Genomic DNA, 22,112 nt, shown 5'->3' on the forward strand with positions numbered 1-22,112 from the left:
TCTTAGTACTGAGCCCGTCCGGGATCCTGCAAGAAAAATCGCCCTTGACAGCCACCTGCAGTGTATCTGTTCTTCACAGCGTCTTCCTCCATCTACCTCCCTTCATCAGCCCTCAGTCCCCCTTGCTTCCTATAATCCATATGTCACACCTTCGCTTAACTTCTGAAGACCCTCTCCACATTCTCTTCGTTGTCGAAGTTTGTACCCATTTTAAGTCCTTTGCTGTCATATCATTAGAACTCAAAAGGTAAAGAAAAAAAAGAAACTGAAAAAAAAGAAACTGCTTCAAGAAACTGAAAACAGAATAACAATTCTAAAAGTTTCCAGAGAGAAGGCATAGGTCCCCTGAAAAAGAACAAGAGTTCTTAATATCAACAATGGATGCGAGCCAAGAGAATAATTTTTGCATTATTGAAAGACAAGAATCTTCAACCTAGAACTTTAACACTGATTAAACTATTTTTAAAATTTGGGCAAATTGACAACATCTCATATGTAAACCTCTTTTAATAGTTTTTTAGAAGAAGTACTCCAATAAGAAGAGAAATAAATATAAGAGAATATTATGAGACTAATGTTAATTAAGAATAAATAAATATGCCCTGGCTGGTGTGGCTCAGTGGATTGAGTGCCAGCCTGCGAACCAAACGGTAGCCAGTTCAACTTCTGGTCAGGGCACATGCCTGGGTTGTGGACCAGGTCCCCAGCATGGAGAGAGTGAGAAGCAACCACCCATTGCTGTTTCTCTTCTTCTCTTTCTCCCTCCATTCTCCTCTCTCTAAAAATAAATACATAGATACAATTATATTTTTAAAAAGAATAAATAAATATTATATAAACTTTAACTTTTTCTAAAAAAAGAAACAAAAAAGGGAAAATTAAGATATGGAATAGAGAAGCAGAGTTAAAAAGACTTATGGAGTGTTATAGAATATAGATGAAGTGGGAAGATCCATACCTAGACATATTATAGTGAGTTTATAAAGTGCCAAAACTGGCAAAGAATGAAGTTAAAGCTTGCATAGATAAATAACCATTAAGGAAATTTAAATGTCAATCATTTTATGAGATTAATAAGTATAACCTTGATCCCAAAACTGGATAAGAACAACACATACAAAAATTATAGTATCTATACACAAGATAATTTTTATGTCTCACATATATAAGAAACTCTTGGAAATTGACATGAAAAGATTTGAAAAAACAAAAGAAAAGAGAACAAAGCATGAAATACACAATTTAGAGATAAGTATTTCTAGGAAGACCTGGAAATCAGAGAAATACAAATTTTAAAACAGTGACTTACTACTTTATACACACCCAACATACAGTGATTAGAAAATGGAGTAATACCAAGTGATGGAGAATATTCAGGGCAATAACTTATTCATGCATTTCTGGGGCAGCCTTAAACGGGCACATCCTTTCTAGGAAGCAACCAGGGAGTACTGGGTGCAAATTAAATATTCATATACCTTGTGTCACGCCAGCAATCCCCCGTGCTGGGTCTGTGTCCAGAGAGGCTCTCACGGAGGTCCATAGGAGCACAAGTACAAGTGTACTTGTTCTATTATTGGAGTCTGTCCTATGTGAGTCAGTGATTGGCAGTTGGAGTGGGGGGAGGGAATGAAGGAGGGGGCAGAAGCAAAATGAGAGTGAAGATCAGGAATGAAAGGGAAAAACAAGTAAGCAAAATAAAACAAGAATGCAACCTCGCACAGCCCGTTAATGAACTAAGGAACGTGTTTAACTCAGTTCTCTGTCTGCTGTTCCACAAACCAAAAACCACGGTGTACGAGTAGCTATTCCCCACCTGGTGTCCTATGGTGGGTCAAGCACTCAGGGTAGAAAAATAAATGAGCAGCTGCTGCCAGACTGCTTCACTTTGCTTGATCAAAGAGGTGAGCTGTGGACTGGGTATGCCCTTCCCTTTCCTGACCTTCCAGCAGTCTCCTGCCTCCCAGCCCACCATTCATCTGGCCTAGTGGAAAAAGAGAAGGCCCACCCTCTATAAACAAACACTTCCCTGACCCTAAGTAGTCTCCAGGCTTAGTGTTTCCCACCCAAATCTCATTTTCTTCCACAGAACCCTTGTGGAGTCAGTTGCTCAACCCCTAAGTAATCCTGCCCACTTCACCTGGAGTCACATTAAAGTAGTGTTGACATTTGTCCCTTGTACTCACCAGAGTGTCAATGCAGCTGTTTCATGGGTCTTAGACCCTTGAGGAGAAGAAGGGCTAAGGAACCATATGGAGGCAAGATCCTATGTTTTCAGGGGGGAAATATTATTTTGCAGCAATTATTTCTGCACCCTTCTAGATAATCAACCTGGACACCTGGGAAAAGAAGCCCCCACTTCTCACAGATGAGGATCAGAATAGGCTTGTCGAAGTGACATAGAAATAGAGAGAAGGCAGCACAGAGATGAACTCTATGAGCCGGTGAAGTTACAAGAGACAGACTTTTTTTTCCCCATGGGGACATTGCTGGCCCCAAATTAGAACCAATTCTTCAGTTTTTTAATTTCCCCTAGATTCCTATTCCATGATCATGCCGCATGCACCTGGTCCCCTGACTCAGACACACACTGCACACACTTCCCCACCTCCTTCAACACACTTGGATGGCGGCCCTCAATTTTGACTTCTCAAACCTCACCAAACCCTAAAATGGCCTTAAATCCTGTTCAGCTTGCTTGTTCTCCACTACCACATAAATGGGCAGTCAGCTATACTCATTAAGTTTACCCTGTGGACACAGCAGCCACCTGAGACCTTATCAAGGAAAACTACAGAAATGGAAGTTACAGGCTCTGCCCTTAAGGAATGTGAATTTGTGTCTGTGGGTCACCTGTTAAGCATAAACCATTATTCTCAGCACTTCTAAATAGTACATTTCTTTATTTACCTTCACAATGACCTCAGCAGTTAAGGCCCCATTTTCTCTGTTTTCCAAATGAGTAAACCAAACCTCTCAGAGGTTGAGGAATGTGCCTCAAGTAACAGCTGGTAAGTGACAAGTGCAGGACTTCTGACCCCAAGCCCAGGCACTTTTCACAATACCATCATTGCATTAGAAAGAATGTGTTCTGCTTGGAAATACAGAGCACTTTGCCCTGAAATAGACTCAAAGTATTTTCAAAACAGCATGTCAACAAGAACAAATGCATGATAAACTCTGAGCTCATGTGTTCTGGTCTCTGTGGAAAGGAAAGGTTTAACAGCGAAAGATTCCTAAAGGGGGCAACCTCTGAATCTAGTTGAAAGAACAGAGGGCAGTAGGTTGTCAGGGGAGAGAAAATAAATTTGGAATAAGCATCTTCTCTTAAAGTCACTCCGACATTCCTCCTGTGGGGGAACGAATTTTCCACTCTGTCTCCCAGAGTGGGAAGGATACAACACGGCAGGCTGGATTCAGATTAGAGGGCCCGAAAAATATTTCTGGTGATGAAGTAGTTAAATACCAAGCTATTTCACTAAAGGAAGTGGTGAAATGTAGTTTTTTTTCCCCCTCAGATGCTTTTGGCTTACTCCTGTTGGAGACGGGAGATGGAATGCACGAGCTCTGGAAATCTTGTCTGAAAATGGCAGTTCGGCAGCTATAAGATAACTTGGTTATGCTCACGTAAAAAGAGTTCAGGGAAACCCATATAATAACAAACTATTACTCAACCTCAGACCTTCCCAGAGAGCTACTTGCAAAGGCTTTTCTCACCTTTTCTTTCTGGTTCCCATACTCCAACAAGCATGAACCAGAAAGGGCCTGAGTCACCAGGTCACGTGACTGAAAGTGCACACGGGGCCTCTCCACACTTGGCACAGCCCTGTGAAACCAAAATCACCCATGCCCTGCAAGCTGAGTAGAACTAGGCAGCGACAGGTTTGTGTCAGGAAACATCCCGGGCTGCCTTCCCGCCATTTGAGCGTTAGAGAAATTCGTACTTGGAAATGATTCATTCCAAGACACAATAGCCTGGCTGTTGTTAGCCATGTAAATTCCAGGTTGGCATTTGGGGTCTGCTGGGTGCTGCAGACCCAGGATCCCTGAGGGAAGGCACAGCGCCACTCCCTGTTTTAGCCCCCCTTCACTGATTTTCACAGACAAGGACGTTTCAGCCAGTCAGTCAGCTGATTAGTTGGGTAGTTAGCTGGCTAATTGGTTAGTTAGTCAGTCAGTTGATCAGTTTTGCAAGTAGCACAAGGGCAAAACACGCCTCCAAGAAAATGACGTTTCAGAGATCCGTGAATGATTTCACTGCTCCTGCGGGAAATCAGAAAAGGCCCCGAGCAGGAAGTTCACATGAAGAAACGTTCTTCTTCCTGTTCTAATGATTTCTATTTTCCTAAGAATCATGGACTCAGACACTAAGTTTAGTCTGACCTTAAGAATCACCTAGTGCAACCTCCTCTTCCAGGAAAGGAAGCCCAAGCCCAGAGAGATGAAGCGACTAGCCCAGGGTCACACAGCTGGTCAGTGCCCTTCACCTGGGAGGGGACGAGCACACATTCACGGTGAAGGAGGAGGAAAGAGGCTGTTTCCCTCTTGTGTTTAAGTAATCGGGTTCATCTTAGATTGACAAGCGTAGTTTTAGACGATTCTCCCTCCTGTTTGTGTCCCAGCCACCACCACCATCACCAAACACACACATTAATTGCCGGCTCTACTGCTTCTAAGAGCTCACTAAGACTTTTATTTCCACGAAAACATTTTAAATGTATAGGCACCATCGGTTCCTTCAGCAGAACTGGGAACGGCTTCCTGACCGCCAGGAGGAGGTGACTATCCTCGGCAAGCTCAAGCTGGTGGCAAATACAGGCATTTTGTCCCCCAGATTTGTCATGGATCCTTTTTTCCCCCATTCTTCCCTCCCAATTCCCAGAACCCACCTCTTCACCACTAAAATGAGCCAGTCCATTGTAAACAATGTGGATGGTTGAAAGAGCGGGGGTTTACGAATCAAAAGGCCTAGATGTGCAGTAGCACCATGGCCTTACTCAAGAACTTAATGATTGGCATCTTTAAATTGGCGACAGTAATGCCGTGGTGCCATGAGCATGCAATGAGATCATACTTTGGGAAAGCCCTTTCGGAATTGTTGAGAGGAAATGTAAGGGATTTTTGTGACCGCCTCCAAGCTGCCCTGTGCCTGACCATGCGGTGGAGTTCACAACCCAAAGGAAGGGTGTTGGCAGCTGGGTTGGGCCTGAGGCAGGGATAGAGACTGGAAATGTGGTGTCCTCCACCTGTGTACACAGGAAAAGAGCCTCTTCCCACAGTGCTCAGAGGCGCCCAGCAGGGGCACATGTGGCCAGGGCCAGCTGCGAGCACAGTCTCAGAATGCACTGTGGCGGCTGCTACGGGTCAGCCCCTGAAGTTGTTTCTTTCTTTCTTTCTTTTGTTTTTCTTTTTTTCTTTTTAAGTTCTCATGGCTCTGGAGCATTTTAAAGAGGCTGTGTCACTACTGGCCTGGCAGACGAGTGAAGCGCTTTAGGGCAACAACTCATTTTTTTCCCCAGTCTGAGCTTGTGCACATCAGGGACTTGGAAGCCGGGAGTAATTTGCTATTACTCCATGTTCTTCAGTCGCTCAGGTTCCCTTCTCACTCCAACACCTTCAGTGGTCTTGACAAGAAATGATAATCTTCTGTTGACTACGATTGTTGCCAGCCCTTCCTCCTCCATCTCTAAAGACTTTGTTCCCTACAGAAAGAGCATCCTCTTTCACGGAAGGAAATGACGCCCACTACTTCCTCACTCTTGCCCAGCCCTCCCTGGGTAAGCAGACCTGCCTCCCTTCCCCGCCTCTTCCCTGTCTCTCCATAGCCTTTCCCTTCTGTCTCTGAGCACGTTCAGACTTCTGATCGCTTGAAACAATGTTCCTCGACGTTACTTCCACTATTTACAATCCTATTTTTATTTTATTTTCATTGCCACACTTCTTAAATCAGTGGCCTTAAATCAGTCTCTTTTCTTTTCCCAAAAACAGTATTTTTTCCCACTTCATGCTCTACTGGACTTTCCTCCCAAAGGTCACCAAGGACTTGCCTAAAGGTCAATGACTAGTTTTCGGTCCTCATTCTTCCTCTGCAGTATTGGTGTTCCCCTCAGTGTAGTTCGCTCCTCCCAGCATCTGTGGCGGCACACCCCACCCCCACCGGCTCCACCTCTGTTCTCTGCGTGCTCCCACGTCCCTTTTGTCAGGAGATTGAGTCTATTTACTAAATTTCACTTTTCTGATGTTTTTAAGTTCCTGAGTTGGTTGAGAGAAAAAAAGGCAATATATATAATATATATTAATATATATTTATATATTATATATAAAGGCAATATAAATATATATATATATTTATATGCTAAATAATTTTGAAATCGTCCCTGGGCAACTGGTACTCATTACTGCTAAGACACTATAACTCAGAAAATAGAAGAATTCATTTAAGTAATATAGAATTGAACAGAAAGGGAAAACAAATAGAAGTGGTGGGTAAGTACTCAAGTAGCAGTTGATTGAATACTAACAGCTGCCCAAAGTGATGAAGATGCAAATGTACCAATGCTGAACTCTAAGTCCCTGAACCTCCTCCCAGGAGCCCTCTCAGGACACCCACAGAAAACAAGAGGCTTGTTTTGTTCTCTCCCCAGGGATGGGAGTGGAAGACTTTGGATAATAGCTTCTTAATGCAGGAAGTGAGAAATAAAATAGAATGAACACTTGGATTTAGAGTGGAGTAAATTAATGATCATTTCTATTTTATATGAATTGTGGGTAAAAATGGTGAAAGACAGATCAAATGAGATTATTTGAGGAGGCTTATGATTTGTTTATATGCTGCCTTTCTCTGTGTAGGGCTGCAGAGACTGGAAGGCAATCTCAAATGGTAACTGTCTGTATACGTGAATGTATAGAAAGAGGTAAGAAAGAAAAGACAAGACAGAGTAGGGGAAGGAAACGAAGGAGATAGGGAGGAACTTCAGTGAAGTGTATTTCATTTGTAGAATAGGTTTCCTGGATGAGGGGAAAAGACACAGTAATCAGTCACCATTTGATTAAATTAAAAACATTTATTGAGTACTTGCTCTGTACTAAACTGCGCTAGGTGTGAAGGAGCATCACAAAATAACCAGGGAATTAGATCTCTGCATAAGGTGTAACCTTGTGGTCCTCCCACCACCACATGTCCAGAGAGGATGGTCCAGTTCTTACCCCATCACAAAGTAAGAATCCAAACCAGGATGGAGCCCAAACCAATTCTAGGACCCCTCTGAACAAGACCAATTTGGAGGAGCCTCCGAAAGCAGGAATGATTCCAGAATTTATCTGAGGTTAGCAAAACTGCCCTTAACCTTGAGTTATTGTCAGCTCATCTATCAGTGCTCTCTGGCCATTTCCAGGACTCCCTCTGTCTTCTGATTAACTTCTAAACAGGCTACATTGGAGCTCCTAGGAATGACCCAGACCAGAACAAGGTGTTCTAGGAGAATGTATAAAGCATTATTTATGTCTGGATAGGTTATTTGTAGTAGGTCACTCTCCACACCAAGAAAAAACGCTGTTGCTGTGAGTTAAGGGAACCCCTAGTGTCTGGGGCTGAAGACAGGAGGAGAAGGGTCAGCAAAAAGCCCAGAGAACTCAGATTTAAGAGCCAGTTACTAGTTGGGTGCTACTGAAGGGATTGCTCAACCTTTCATTGTCTCTTGTTTTCTCAGCCTCCAAATGATGGTAGCATTACCTATGTCACAGGGTCACACTGATGATTCAATGGGATAAGATACCCAATCATTCTGGGAATATCTAATACAGATGTTCATTAGTATTTATAAAATTATGAGATATCTGGATAGGTGAGAGAATAGATTTCTTGGACCGCTGAGAGTGTGAGGGTAACAGACTAGCCTTCTCCCAAGAGAGTGTCTGGAGATAGAGAAAAGGCCAGACTCAGAGTGTTGAAAGGAAACATTCAGGCCAATGGCAGAAATTACCCGAATAATCAAATCCCGCTCTTTAACTTGTGAACCTGGGACTCTATTAATTGTATTAACCTAAACTCTACATGCTGTCTGTGATAGAATCATAACCAAAGAACACCAGAAGGCAGCCTGAAATTTACTGCTGTCAAGGGCTTTAGAGGCTGGGAGTGTTGGTTCCAGAAGCCATACAAACCGGGAGGGAGGAACTGGCTGCTTACCGCCAACTGGCTACAGTTCTACCACACCCTCATCTCCATCCTGTTTGAGACGCCACTCTGGGGCCTGCCTGGAGCTGGACCAGATTCCACCTAAGCTGGGGTGCAAAGCGCCTTTCCCTGGACAATCACCCAGGGAAACTCAGTGTTTCTTCTTGGGTCCCAGTCCTGGGTTTCTTTTCCCTTGTCTTTGTTAATTTTGTGATTTACCTTGTTGCGTTTTTTCAGCCCACATAATAAAGCTGTGAGGAAACGAATGCCAGATTGAAAAACGGGGCTGCAGAATTGAGCTAAAATGTAAACGGTCCTTTGGTTCTCATACCTAGTAAATCCTAGAATTACCAGCTTGTTATCCCTTATATGTATTTGCTTCCTCCTGTCAACAAAAAGCCAACGAGGACACATAGTCCCAAAAACTTACTTCTATTTTGCAGACACTTGCAGAATTCCAGGACCCTATAAGAATTTTTGAGCAACTAAAAAGCAGGGACCATGAATGAGCAAACTGCCATTAGCTTTGAACAATTAATCCAGGTCAAAAACAAAATGATAATATTGAATATTTACATAGCATGTTAACGTTTATAAAATGTTTTATACCAATTTCTTCATTTGATAGTAAAAGCTACGCTGTGAGGCATGTGTTTGTGGTAGGCAGCTCCCAAGACGGCTCCAAAAGATTGTGGCCCTCAGGTGTTCATGCCCTTCAGCAGCCACTCCCACTTCGCATAGCACTGACCTGCACAGCCAATAGAATATTGCAGAAGTGATAGAGTACAGCCTCCAGGGGTAGGTCATAAAACACACTGTAGCTTTCACCTTACTTATTCTACTTACGCGTCACTCTCTCTGAAAGAAGCCAGCTGTCATCTTATGAAGACACTCAACAGCTGTGATGATTACTTTTATTTTACCTTGACAGGGCTACAGGGGATGCCCGCACAGCTGCTAAAGCATTATTTCTGGGTGTGTCTGTAAGAGTGTCTCTGCAATAGATAAGCAAATAGATAGAAAGGGAGGTGGAGAAACATCAATGTGTAGTTGCCTCTCACATGCCCCCAACTGGGGACCTGGCCTACAACCCAGGCATGTGCCCTGACTGGGAATCAAACCAGTGACCCTTTGGTTCGCAGACTGTTGCTCAATTCACTGAGCCACACCAGCCAGGGCTGATGGTTTTTAGTATATTCACATATATGTGTAACTGTCACCACAGTCTTTCAGAACATTTTCATTCACTTCGAAAGAAATCCCCCATCTTTTAGCTACCTACCTATCATCCCATATTCCCCAGTCCTAAGCAACTACTAGTCTTTCTGTTTCTAGAGATTAGCCTCTTCTGGACCTTTTATACAAATATAATCATATAATGCATGGTCTTTTGGTACAGCCTTCCTTCATTTAGCGTAATGTTTTCAAGGTTCATTTATGCTGTGGCATATACCAGTACTTTATTCATTTCATGGATGAATTACATTCTAGGTCATGTCATGAACATTTGGGTTGTTGTCAACTTTTTTCTATTATGAATAGTGGCTGTTATAATTACTCATATATAGCTGTTGTATGAACATGTTTTTATTTCTCTTTGGTATATATTTAGGAATGGAGTTGTTGGGTTGTATGATAACTATATTTAATCATTTGTGGAACTACCAGACTGTTTTCCAAAGTGGCTGCACCATTTTATATCCCTACCAGCAGCATATACAGGTTATGACTTCTCTGCATACTCACCAGCACTTGTTATATATGCCTTTTTGATTCTCATGATTCTAGTGGGTGTGAGATGGCATCTCATTGTGGTTTGGATTTGCATTTCCCTGATGACTAATGATGTTGAACATCTTGTCATGTGTTTAGTGGCCATTTGTGTATCTTCTTTGGAAAAACATCTGTTCAGGTACTAAGTCCATTTTTAACTGGGTTATTTGTTTTTTAATATTTAGTTATAGGTTTTTGTCTATTCTAGATACAAGGCTCTTAACAGATTTATGATTTCTATATATTTTCTTCCATTCTGTGGGTTGTCCTTCCACTTTCTTGACAGTGTTTTTTGAAGCACAATATATATTAATTTTAGTGAAGTCCAATCCAACTATTTTTTCTTTTATAGCTTATGCTTTTGATGTCATATCTAAGAATCCATTGCCAAATTTTAGATCATGAAGATTTACCTACACTGAGTTTTACAATTTATACTCTTACAATTAAGTCTTTGACTCTTTTTTTAGTTATTTTTGTATGTGCTGTGAGATAATCCAACTTCATTCTTTTGTGTGTAAACAGGCAGTTTTCTCAGCCCCATTTGTTGGGAAGACTACTCTTTTCCCCACGGAGAGTCCTGGGAAAACTCGGCTGACTATAGACACAGATTTGTTTCCGCACTCACTTCTACTCTGGTGATGCCTACTTCTACTGTTATGTCAGTACCACGCTGTCTTCACTGCTATTGTTTTTAATCAGTTTTTAAATTGAGAAGTATGAGGCCTCCAAATTTCTTCTTTTTCAGAATTATTTGTCTATTCTGGGACCCTGTAATTTTATATGAATTTTAGAATCAGCTTGTCTAAAAAGCCAGCTGAGATTCTGATAAGGATTATTGAATCTGTAGATAAATTTGAGGAATGTTACCATCTTAACAGTATTAAGTTTCCTGATCTATGAACATGGGATGATTTCTATTTATTTGGATCTTAATTTATTTCAAAAATGTTTTGTGGTTCTCAGAACATAACTTTGGCACTTCTTTTATTGAATGTATTCTTAAGTATTTTATTTTTTGATAATGTAAATACAATTTTCTTAATTTTATTTTCAGATTGTTGCAAGTATCATCTGAAACCTAGCTGAGCTCATTTATTAGTTCTAACAGTGTTTTGTAGAGTCCTTAGGATTATTTATATATATATAAGATCATGTCATCTAAAAATACAGACAGTTTTACTTCTTCCTTTCCAACTGGATGACTTTTTAATTCTTTTTCTTGCCTAATTGCTCTGGCTAGATCTTCTAATACAATGTTGAATAACAGTGGTAAGAGTGACATTCCTATCTTGTTCCTGATTTTCAGGGGAAAGTATCTAGTCTTTCACCATCAAGTACAATATGATGTTCGTTGTGAGTTTTTCATAGATGCCCTTTACCAAGCTGAGGAAGTTCTCCTCTATTCTTACTTTGTTGAGTGTGTTTACCATGAAAGGGTGTTAGATTTGTCAAATGCTTATTCTATATCTATAAAACCGGTCATGTGGGTTTTGTGTTTTATTCTCTTGTTACGGCATATTACATTGATTGACCCACCAAAATCCTGACCAAGGCCTCACTAGAGATCCTATATAAGAACCAGCTAATCTGCTCCTGAATTCCTGACCCACAGAAACTGTCAGATAATAAATACTTATTCTTTTTTAAGCCACAGAAGTTTAGGATAATTTGCTAGTCAGTAGTAGACAACTAAGAGTGATGGTATTACTGTTTTATAAATGGTGTGTTTACCTGCTTCATAATCTGGCCCTGGGGTACAGAATTAGATGTGGAAGAGATTCGAACAAGGTCTTGTGCCTCAAATAATAAATAGTTTTTCCTCCACAATTTTCTACTACATGTGATAACAGAGTCCAAGTTTACTGCAAATTATTGTCTCTGGTTGGCAAGCCCATTTCATAGGGTTGGCAGGTAATGCACTACACAGGGACAACTGATTGTGCAGATGGGGACTGATATCTGACCTGTGCTTTTCCTGCCCAGCTGTGCACCTGACTCAGGGCTCCATTGGCCCAGAAGAAATAGCCCTTCTTCAAATGTGCCCAGAGGCCCAGTCTGATTGCCAGGACATAGGCCCAGGGGGCTGTTACCCCCATGGAGGTACCTTTTCTAATTTGCACACACACACAAAAAGAAAACTGTATAAGCCTGTCAGGTTGTTCCAATAAAATTATATAACTGGAAAAAGTTTCAGCTTTACTAGTTTTACATGCCAACTAAGCAATAGTAATCAATGGGACTAATCCCAGACAAATTTTTAAATCTAAGACAAGGGTTGTTCTTACCACTCTCTCTTACCACCCCCCACAACAAATACCTCTTCTTTAGGCACCTGCTCTTAGGAAAGAGAAGAGCAGGAAAAATACCTCATATAATCTGAGTGTCTCCTGTGTCCCAGTATGTGGCTGATCACCTTACATACTCAATATCACTTAATGTTCATAATTCTGAGATGCAGACATTATTATCCCCATTTTATACGTAAGGAAACCCACTGAGAGAGGACAAATAACTTATCCCAGTCCCAAAGATGATAAATGGAAAAACTGAGGTTACAACTCAGGTCCACCTGACTCTAGAACATCCGCTCCACCCACCACACCTTGCTCCATCTCTACAACAAATCCTAAAGGGATGTCCCTGCAGGAACATCAGCTAAACTCCTGCTACACAAGCATTCAAAACCTATACACATTCATCTAAAATGGTAAACTGCTGCGCCTTGAAATATGGGATTATTTAGGGGCATTTTAGAACTCTCAACTTTCTTCAAAACATTCTAGGTACATGACCTCCTCGGCTTAAAGGTGGCCCTATTGAGCAGTAGCCACAGACATCATATAATCCACTAAAGTCCATGTCCTGGATCTCAGAGGCTGTTGCACTTTTTAACTCTGATTTGGAAGAGAAGATCTACTGATATAGGAAGGCAGATATTCATTCATTCCTTCATCCAGTATTTATTGAGTGTTCACTATATACCAGGCATGTGACAGGGACAGAAAAATTTACAAAATTAAACAAGGCAGATATGCTCCCTGACCTCATGGAGCTTAGAAGATAATGACTTTCCTTAAACTCCCCCTTCCCCCCTTCCTCCATCTCTCCCTCTCTATCTCTTCCTCTCTCCTTCTCTTCTTCTTTCCATCTCTCCCTCTCTCCCCCTCTCTAAGTAGGAGAGAAACTATGCACTTAGCTCTCATTACAACCCCTACAATGAAAGGCTCAATTGACTACAGCAAAGCTTGGTAGGAAAGAGCTGAGATAATGCTTTCAAAAATCTTCCTCTTACCTTCTCCAGTGAACAACCAGAGTAGACACAGATATGCCTCTACGCGGCCACTCAGGGAGCCAGAAGAAGAGGCTCAGACTACAGTCAGCACAGAGGAGAAAGGACCTTTAGGAAAAGTTGGTTTTAAAATCAGGAATGTCAGATTATTGTCACGATTTGACCAGGGAATCTCAGAAGGCAGCAGAGTTTGGGTTTATTTCAGAACAACATGATTTATTTTCAGAACAACAGGGAAGGGAGGAGAAGTAGAAAGAATTGACTGCCCACCCAAAACCTTATCTGAACCTAAAATGTCTGCAAAATTGGGCAACAAAGTCCAAAGAAACAGCCATTTCCTGGCAGGCTTTTAGTGCCAAGACTCTTTCTAGTCCAGTTGTAACTGAGTGAAGAGGGAGGCCAAGAAAATGAAATGGAATTTTTGGAACTCAATCCTGGGTGTGCTGCAAGCTGAAGACAGAAATATTTGGGGTGATGAAAGTGGGGTGGAGGCTTCTTTGCTTTAGGGTCCTTCCCATCCTCCAGAATGTCAGCCACTGTTACCGAGTCAGGCTGGCTTCCAGGCTCTTGCAAAGACCAAAGGTCAAGGTGATCCAACCAAGAATTCCTTCATCTATAATATATCATATGAAGAATATTAGCCAACAATCTCATTTTAAGACAGAATAGGTTCAAAAACTCCATATACTAGAAAAAACTGGTTAGAAAAGTGGAATTTGACACCACGTCAAAGGAACAGACGCACAAGCAGTGACAAGACAGTGCTGTGACAGTGTTGAGGCCACTGCGGAAGGCAGAGAAAAGGCCAGCGTGCGGGGATCCGGGCCTGCATCTCCCTTCAGCCAGTGCAGCTCAGCTTTCCCTCCTCCTAAACTGGGGCTCTGGAAAATACTTATTTGGGGAGGAAAGATTAAAATAGATGAGACAGACAGACAGACAAACAGACAGAGAGAAAATCTATAAAACATAAAAAACGCTTGTGGTGTAGGGAAAAAGGCTGCATTGGGAAGTAAGAGACGAAGCTTCTAGTCCAGGCTGCTACTAGGCCCCCGTGTGACCCTAAGGAAGTAGCCATAACTTGTAAGTCTTTTTTTTTCAACTGATAAATACCCAATGTCGGCTAAAAGATCTCTAAGGACTGCAGCTCCAACGTAAGTTAATTCTTTGATTACAAGAAAGCTCTAGCAAAACATTACAGCTGCCCTTAATGGCCAGAGCTGGAATCTTACCATAGTCTCCTCCTCTGGATACGATTGTTTTACATGGAGATAAACCCAAGGACTGCTAAGTCATCGCTAAGATGAGAAGACCCCTGTAACCAAGCACAGAAAGCAATGCAGAGATGAAAAGCAGCATAATGTATTCTGAAGGGGTCTATACTGGGCTATAAAATAACTCCAACAATGATGATAATAGAAGTATGTTGTTACTGAGAACTCACAGTGGGTTAGACACGGGGCCCCACATTTTATACATATTAACTCTTTCAATCCCCACGACAGTCTTAAAAAATTAGAACTATTATCATTCCCATTTTACAGATGAGGAAACTAAGATTCAAAGAGGGTAAGTGGCTTGTCCAAGATCATGTTGCTGCTAACGGAAGAAACAGATGTCAATGCCAGGCAGTCTTAGGTCGGGGCTCTTGACCACTGTGCCGCTCAAATGGAGACCGAGATGAAGACTCCATTGAGACTTGAGACTTCATCAGAGAAGGGAGGAGAAGTTGTCAAAGCAATGGAATACATTGTCAGCAAACAGGTAGCTACTCAACAGACACTGAAATCCAGGGGGATGCCTCAGAGACACTTCAGAATAGTCTGGCTAGACATACTGAGTTCTTAAGGAGTGGGGCCTCCAAAGGACAGAGGAGAGACAGACTGAAAAATAGTTCTCCAAAGAAATGATAAAATCCAGTCACCGACCATTGGCAGAATGAGGGGAAGATAAGCAGACAGGTCCCTATAGACAGGATGAGAGACATGTTGGCAAGGGGAACTGCCAGAAGTTCATGCAAAGTGTCCAAGAGCCTGTCAGCATTGCTTAATAGTTCTAGAGCTCTTTGAATGGAGCTTGTATACTACTGAAATCCTGGTTTACACCTTTAAAAAGGGTCAGTTCAAGGTCAGGACTGCTGAGAAGGCTCTACCTTTCCCTATTGAAATAGCTCTTCGTCCATATTTGTGCTGATTTCTTGAGCACGGGGTGAAAGGGAAGCAACATGAGGTGTCATTTGAATACATCTCTCAATACACTGAACTAAATCTCACAGATATTTCTCTTCCCATAACCTTTACCTTCTAGTCCAGAATTTCCAGAATTCTAGTCTTTCCCTCCTTTCCTCTGTCCACACTTGACCTTAAATATTCCACATGGTTTACTCTTTTTAAAAAACCTTCACATCTCCCTTCTTTCTACCCTAAGCAACAATGGTTGCTAGCAAGCAATACTGAAGTAGCACTGTCCCTAAAAAGGATCTAGAAAGGCAAGTGTGCAGGACAGAGAGAAAGGGACAGTGGTGATGAGGAGCCACCCAAGACTGAAACCGACCAGGAGCAGATGGTAAGCACAGTGTCTGTCATGTGCAAAGGACCCAAGTAATGCTTGCTGGAAGGAAGAAAGACAGAAAGGAAGAAATGGGAAGAATTACTGTGACTGACAGTAATAGCTGCTCTGAAGATTTGAAGTCCTTCAGACCATATACACAGGACCTCCCAGCAGCCTCTGAATTTTTTTTATAAAAAACTGAGTCAGAAAATATATTCTATTAATGACCCTGATGGCTGTTCTGCACTATTTTGTTTCTCCAACCCTGACCCTTGAAATTCTTCACTGACTGACCCTAATAACTATCCAAATGTATCTCCCTCAGCTCCCTCTGTCCCAGCAAAGTCACCTTGCCTGGTCTTCTATGGCCTTATCTCACTGCCTTTTATGTGCATATCAGTCTGTCCACTATACACCTAAAGTATAAGTTTCTAAAAGTTTATGTGCTAAAACATTTCTTTCTCTCTTTCTCCCTTTCTCCACCCTGCCCTTGGGAGGCTGAACTGTCCAACCTGCGCACTGTGGGCCGCACGTTGTTCGGGATGGCTATGAATACAGCCCAACTCAAAATCGTAAATTTACTTTAAACATTACGAGATTTTTTTGTTTTCGTTGCTGTTTGTGTATTTAATGTGTGGCCCAAGACAACTCTTCTCCCAGTGTGGCCCAGAGATGCCAAAAGTTTGGACACCCCTGCTTTAGGCTCTTTACCCAGGTCCTTTCATACCTTTAGCATGCAGTGGGTTTGGCCAATGGGAAGCACAGGTGAAAGATTTGAAGGAAGAGAGACAGGTTTGGGATTTATTCCCTACTGCCAGGCCATGTTTGTTCAGCAGCTGTGTTCTTCTACCAAATGCTACAATTCCTGTTAAGTAGCCCCTCTCCAAAAGCCCGAGTCCTCCCCAGGGCTGATAGCTCCTCTTTCCTCTTGTGTCTTCAGGCTGGGAGGTGGCGGGTTGTGCACTGTGTTCATCCTGCACTTGCTCCATCCCTTCCTGGTTTTCTCAACCTTACCCACAGCTTTGTAAATTGTCCATTTATTAAACTTCCGTTCACATTTTTATCCATTGTGTGTCAGTCCGTTAGTATGGAGCTAGGTATATACCAGTTTGATGCGGGATGGGAGCCCTTATTTCACCTCTCCCTCCTTCCTGCTGGGGCCCTAGAATTCTTGCCCTAGCCCTAGAAGGACAACTCCTACCTAATTCTTCTCCCTTTGCTAAGATTCTATTGTAGGTGATTAAGATATCTTTGTGTTTGTGCTAAGAAACCTCTTCCAGTGTAAATATGGCTTCAGGGAGGAGCTCATTCTTATCTTGATCATTATGGAAGTAAATAAGCTTATCAAACTCATTGGGAGAGTGGAAAAATGTAATATATTTTGAGAGCCTATGATTTATTAACCACTATTTAGGTGTTTTCATTTATGTGAATCTCTAAAGACACAGCAGAGCAAATGTTGCTTTTGTTTGGGACAAAGGGAGGAAAAGATTGGTCATGTCTATGCTAAGGAGGACCCTGAGGATAGGTGCTAGAGGGCTATGAGGACATGGGGAACAAGGGAAAAGGATTGTGTGCAAAGATAGGGAAGGACCCTGAAAAGAAATTGGATTCATTCACATATTTGTACAGGGCTGGGCCAGCCCCACCCACTTCCTTCCTCCTCTCCACCCATCATTACTTCTCTACTGGAACAGTGACTTCCTCCTCCTCCTCTTTCCCTCCTGTGTCTTTGGTCACCACTCATATATGTATTGTGTAGGTTACAGAGGAAATTCAGATTCACAATTGCTAGAAAGGCTAGCTACCTCCCTCTTGTGCAGCATTCAAACAATGGAGGGTCTGGGGAAAAGGTAGGGAATCAGAGAAAGTGGCCCCCTAAGAGCCCTGACATTTGTGACTCTGCATGGAATTAGTGAATGTCATGTGGATGAAATGCCAATAGGCAAGACTCACCATGTTGATGTTCTCAAGAAACCTGGAGGGCCAGTGTGGTAGCAAATGGAATGATTCCTCCTTTTCCTAGCATTTAAATAAGACCAGTGCTAATTATATCACACAGAAATGGGGTTTAATGACTCTCTAGAATGGCCTCTACAACAGTTACATGATTCTCTGAGGCATAGGCCTCTTTGTTTCCATGGAGAGAAGAGAGGCGAGGTTGTGTCAACTCTGATCACATGTACAGAGCTGGGTTCTTGCTCTTGAGATTTGTGGCAGAGGCTGATACTTGCCTACTGAAGTATCCTCTCCTTATCAACAGAGAAATGACATTTCCCACTTCTACTAAGTCTTGACCAATGTGTTACAAGCAGAAATGATGTATGGCAGCTTCCAGGAAATCTCTGTATAGGACCATCCTCAGGTGTGGTTTCCTCCCCACCCCCAACACCACTGACCCCTCTTAATTTCCCTTCCTTCTTTCTACTGCTTAGAATGTTGATGTGATGGCTGGAACTTGAGCAGTCACTTAGGACCACGAGATGCAAACCACATGCAGAGGATAACAGAGTATTAAGATTGAAATTTGAATCCCTGTCTACCACTGTTATCAACCTTAGACTACTTACCTCTAGACTTCTTATATTTGAAAGGAAAAAATATTACTATTTTTATTTAAAGCATTGTTATTTTGGTTTCTTTGTTATAGATAAGCCTGATCTGATTCTAATTGATAAAGAATCCCTCCAGGCTTTAAGTATAACACCTGTTATCTTGAATGAATTCTAATCCAGAAATTCCACTGTCATTTCCTCAGTTTCTCCAGAGGTATCTAAATATGGAACTCACTTTCTCTTTATTTTCAGGGAAGTGAAGAAGGCAATATTTTCATGGTCCCTGAAGATGTCCATCTCATGGTCTGAATGACAATGCAGAATGTAGGGTATCATCTAGGTTCCCATCCAGGCCAATCTCTTATTCTTTGATTCCCTGAGAGCAGCTGTACCACAGCCTATTAAACAGACACATGAAACCCAACTACATCTAGGGCCATCATCGAGATTAGTACTGATTCAATGTCTCCAGATGACTTGGTAATCCTTAGATGAAAAGAAGCTTAGGAAATAAAAACACATCCTCATCTTCAGCTAGAAAACAATACTCCATGAGTCAGAGCTGGCACGACAGGACTGAGGCAAAAAAAAAAAAAAAAAAAAAAAAAGGTGTCTCTAGCCATTTCAGGAAGTAGTTAACAGTAGAGGGAAGTGGAGAGTGAGGAAAAGGGAGGGTGGAGGATAGTGGGCCGCCAGGGAGTGGACACAATGTTCCTGATCTCTCTTTCCTCGAGCTGTGTCAGCCCCATGGTGTGCTTTGGTCTCTTCATGATCTTGCCTTGATGAACCTCTCTTTTTCCATCACTCCCCACCTTCTCCATTATCATCATCCCTGCCTCTCATTCCCTGAAGAAACTATGCTCTCCCATAGCTACAAGCCTCTGTGCATGCTATTCTCTTCGTTTAGAAAGCTTTCTGCCTGTTCCAATAACACCTCCTCAGTAAAGCCTTCTTAGATTTCCTCAGGCAAAGTTAGAACATTTTCCCCCTGTGCTTTCAGAGCACTTTCTACATTCACACGGACTTCCATTTTAGGGCTATCCAGAGGGCTGCATCATGTGTACATTCAACTTGCATGGATTTAATGGCACACACTCAGGAAACAGAAAGAAAAAAGCAAGTAGAAAACAAATAAAAAGAGAAAGGCATCTTTTTATTTCCCACTTCTTACAAAATACACTTTGGCTTCATGGAAGGAAGGAAGGAAGGAAGGAAGGAAGGAAGGAAGGAAAGAAGGGAGGGGGCTTAGCTGGTGTAGCTCAGTGGATTGAGCGTGGGCCTGTGAACCAGGGCCTCGGTTCCATTCCCAGTCAGGGCACATGCCTGGGTTGCAAGCCAGGTCCCCACCCAGCAAGGGTTGTATGAGACACAACCACACACTGATGTTTCTCTCCCTCTCTTTCTCCTTTCCTTCCCCTCTCTCTAAAAATAAATAAATAAAATCTTTAAAAGAAAAAGAGGAAGGGAGGGAGGGAAGGAGGGAGGAAAGATAGCTCTAGCTGAAATCCAAAGAAAAGTGAAGGAAGTTTCTTGGAGTTGACTTGGGGGATTTTTGAGGGAGTGATTTTCTGGACTATTTGTCATTCACTTTATATGCTAACTTTGGACTAAATCTCTGAATAAGATGTGACTCTTCTGCACAGCATCATGTGGTGGCATCTCTGACTATCCCAGACAGATTGTTCTAGGCTGTGAGCTCCCAAAAAGCAGTAACTTAGGTTACTTATTTTGGGATTTTCTGGGCCTAGTACAGTATCCAGTAGACAGTTAGTGTTCAATAAACATTTGTTGAAAGAAAAGTTGAATTATTCCAGCGTTTTTCCCTGGTAACACCGTAGTTAGAATTTGAAGGAATTTGTCTCACCCCACCCACCTCTGAGACACGCTTCTTAGTCACTCGACCCCTTCTTGAAGACATCTAAACACGTGCTATCTCCAAGCAGCACACACCAGCGTTCTGTGAGAAAATGTCTGACAAAGTCCAGCTGTTAGAAAATGAGGACCGTCCGGAGCACCGTGTGGCACCGTGTGCAACAAGGAGCTTAATTAAGTGAGTTCTGCTGTGGCCGCCACCTCCTATGAAATTCACTACAGGAATAGAAGCCCTACATTGCGGAACTAATAACACCGGCTCTCTGGTATGAGGGTTTGAGAAATTGAGGATCCATTCCATTCTCTACAATAGTCCTCAGATCTACCTTTAACACTTCATTTATCCAGACAGAGAGCGGTCTCTTGAAATCCTCAGAATGGCCATGAACTTGAAGTAACAAAAGAGTAAAAGAGGAAAAAAGTTTCTGGCCGATAATCTATCAACTCTTGATCATCTATCGTAATAGGTCCAAGAGAGATGAGGACCTGAAGGTGACAGCTGGTGTTGCATGGCTAAAGCAAGAACAAAGGAGCCCCAGCTGCTGGCGATGCAGAAGACACATGTGTATATTTGGTAAGGAGAGGGAGACAGCTGGCTTAAAGTATTTTTTCCTGAACATCTGCTCTGTGGCAGGCATTATGCTGATCATTTGGGATCTGTGAAAGAAAAGGTCACGGTCTCATGGGGAGACAAGTCAAGAGAGATTATATGCATACAATGCAGTGTGGTAAGTACTAGATGAAGGTAAAAATCAGTATAACAGAAGTGTACATGAGAGGCACCTAGCCCCATTGTAGAAGAGAAAATGACAATGACAATGACAGCAATAATAATAACTAAAGCATAGTGAGTATTTACTGCATGTCAGATGCCGTTCGATGTATTTTATGTATATTAACTTATTTAATCCTCATAACAGCTTTATGAGATAGGTAACCTTACTATCAACCCCATTTTCAAAAAGAGAGAGAGGATGGACCTGAGCCCCAGAGAAGGTACGTAACTTATGATTTATTCAAGGTCACACAGCAAGGCAATGACAAAGCTGGGAACTGAACATAGTCTGACTTTGGAGCCTGTGCTTTTGACAGGTACCCTGCGCTCTGCCCTCTAGAGAGGAAGGGAAGGTCATCCATTGGAGGTGACCACATGATATCTGATCTGGAACCTGAAGGACAAGTGGGCAAGGACACAGGCAAAAGAAAAGGTAAATGAGGGGAAGGTGTTGGGAGTAATGAGTGATCAGTCTGGGAAGGTAATCAAGGAGCAGATCAGGAATGGCTAAGAAATCTGGTCATTAGCCTAAAAAGTATGAGAAACCATTGAAGAATAAGATTGACATTGCAGAAAGTTCTCCCCGGCTACAGCGGAGATTATGAATCATTTGGGTTCAAACTGGAGGCAAGAAGACCAGAGTGAAGAGTTTTTATAGTAATCCAAAAATATGGATTTAGTTCAGATAGTCACCTGAACTAAAGTGGCACTGGGAGAAAGGAGGTAGATATGAAAGCCTATGATGAACCCTGGCTGGTGTGGCTCATTGGATTGAGCGTGGGCCTGTGAACCAAAGGGTCTCAGGTTCGATTCCTAGTCAGGGCACATGCCTGGGTTTAGAGCCAGGTCCCCAGTAGGGGGCATGCGAGAAGCAAATGCACATTGATGTTTCTCTCCCTCTCTTCCTCCCTCTCTTCCCCTCTCTCTAAAAATAAATAAATAAAACCTTTTTTAAAAAGCCTATGATGACATGAGTCAGTGATGGCTTGGAGGTAAACAGGTAAGGAAGAGGAAGTCATCTAGGGAACAGCGGGGTTTCTGGCTCCAGTGACAGGTAGATGGTGGTGCCAATCACTGACAAGCAATCCTATAAAAGAGTTTGTTCTATCCAGAACATCCCAC

This window comes from Desmodus rotundus, chromosome 3, assembly GCF_022682495.2.
Source record: "Desmodus rotundus isolate HL8 chromosome 3, HLdesRot8A.1, whole genome shotgun sequence".
In the NCBI taxonomy this organism is placed as follows: Eukaryota; Metazoa; Chordata; class Mammalia; order Chiroptera; family Phyllostomidae; genus Desmodus; species Desmodus rotundus.